Below are 2274 nucleotides of genomic sequence, written 5' to 3' on the forward strand. Positions count from 1 at the left end.
AAAATTAAACGAAATAAACATTTGAAATATATGAATTTGTATGTAATGTATGAATATAATATACAAGTTTCACTTTTTAAATGGAATTACTGAAATAAATCTACTTTTTCATGATATTCAAATTTTATGACCAGCACCTGTGCAATCAGAGTTGCACATAAGTGGTGCGCAGTTGCGCATGTGCAATCAAAAAAGAAAAAGCGCACCAGATGGAATATCATAAGGCTCCCTTGCGTACCTGAGATTGTACATGAGATTGTGAAAACAACAGCTAGCAGGGTCGCAAATGCGACCTGATTTCTTAAATCTTAAAAACAAATAAAATAAAATTTTAAAAAAACCAGCCTCACTCGTGTGACTGGATCGTCATTCTGTGAGAGGAGGGCAGAGGGACCCTGATGTGTAAGGACTAAACAGACACTGCTTTCAGCGAATCAGACAAACCTCAGAGCCGTGTTATCCAATCAGAGCAAAGCAGGGCAGGACTTTCAGTGAGAGCAGTTTTCAGCAGAGATAAGCAGCGGCTGCAGCGATCAGTTCTTACATCTCCTCCTGCACCTTGCTCCTGAACTACCAGAGACTTTGGTCTCTAAAACCTAACTTTATATTAAATAAATGTTCAGAGCGTTGTTATCAAACAGATCTGTCCAATTTTCCGTCAGTGACTAAACTATCTCCTCCTGAGAGACGGGAACACGCTTCAGCACACACAGGCTGAGTCTTTCTGTGAGATTTACTGTTCAAGTTCTTATAAACCATATTACCTCTAACAGAAGAACGTTTATTTGTCCCATATCAAAGCAAAGATGAGTTTAATGTCGCCCCCCATCCAAAAAATTAAAAATAAAAACTTGCCATGTTCTCTAGTTGAATGAGTTTTAAATGTTATTTTAATTTATCAGAAAGATCCACAAATTTCATTCTTCACTATTTTATGATAACAACAAGGTTCTTGATATGCTAAACATGTTCATATTTAAAATCATACTGTGATAACTGCTCAAGGATAAATGTAATTTAATAAATGATAAAATATGAAGAATAAATAATTTTAAATGATTACATGAGCTTAAACCATCTTCATATAATATTTTTGAATAAAATAGTCTTTTAAAGAAGAAATCAGTCTAACAAATAAAACATTTGTTCTGTGCAAAAGACATATTTGCTGCTTGGTCTGGAGAGTGTGGAAAGCTGGTTTAAACAAGGCCAAAGATCTAGAAGGCCAAACTACAGGAGCTGTACATCTCAGGGTCATGTGTAATCTAACAGACATTTAAACATGAAATGTTCAGTTTGAGATGACATATGCCCATGGGTCAGCCCATTGGCCACTTAGGTAGTTTACGAAAAATATGCAAAATAAAAATAATTACAAATAAAAAAAAATTTAATAAAATAAAATAAAATAAATACTCTGATTTGGCATGATGTCCCGAGAAGTTGCCAGCTGATAGGAGTCATAAAACAGAACAGGACAATTTTAAATGCCCAGACACCCCTCTAAATAAATGTGTTAAATGAGTTAAGGAAAATATGAGCACCAAGCAACAACCCTAGGTTCTCCACTGAGAACCAGACCAAACGTTTTATGTGCAACCCTGTTTATAATTAAAGGTCTGTGTCACTAAGATGCATGATTCATCACTCCGTAGTGCCCCATGTTTGTCTTGGGTGTGTCTTTCTGTAACTGAGCACAGAGAAAAGAAAACTTGGAGATATGGCCACTGGTCTGTTCAGCTGTGTTTAGGTTGGTCTTTTCCTTTATTGCTTTTACTTCTGCTAATTTGCTTGATTCAGATCCCAGAAAATAGCTGGAATAAGTCAGAGGCTGTACTGAGTAAAATGCTGTTTTTTGCTGATCTAAAACTTTTAATAATGAGTACCACCTTAGGAAATACCAGGTTCTTCAAGTACTTGTATATTAGATACTGACAACTTTTAAGTTTGTACTGAAACATTTCAAACACATCAAGTATGTGACATAAACATGAAACTAAACAATTTACATAAAGATTTAACCTACAAAGCTCTGGTTACACCAGATCCACTTATTGGTTCTTGAACATGTTTTTAACCATGAGTTCAGGAAATAATGATTGACTATGTATTCATAAAATATGCATATATAAATTCATAGTACGTTGTGAAGAAACTATAACTCTAATATGTGACTCACTACTAACTCAAAACAAATACAAAGCATTTACACTTGAATATACTCTTGGTATGAATTGATATATTCATTGAAATATGCTTCAGTAAACACAATAC

General features: G+C 34.5%; 1 protein-coding gene across 1 annotated transcript in view; it reads left to right on the forward strand.

Annotated features, from left to right (window-relative positions):
- LOC106526237 (t-SNARE domain-containing protein 1) overlaps positions 1 to 2274 on the forward strand; it is a gene marked incomplete at its 5' end in the record, with an annotated part of 65152 nt that overhangs the window by 14480 nt on the left and 48398 nt on the right.

The sequence above is a fragment of the Austrofundulus limnaeus genome, unplaced genomic scaffold, assembly GCF_001266775.1.
Source record: "Austrofundulus limnaeus strain Quisiro unplaced genomic scaffold, Austrofundulus_limnaeus-1.0 Scaffold266, whole genome shotgun sequence".
NCBI classification, from domain to species: Eukaryota; Metazoa; Chordata; class Actinopteri; order Cyprinodontiformes; family Rivulidae; genus Austrofundulus; species Austrofundulus limnaeus.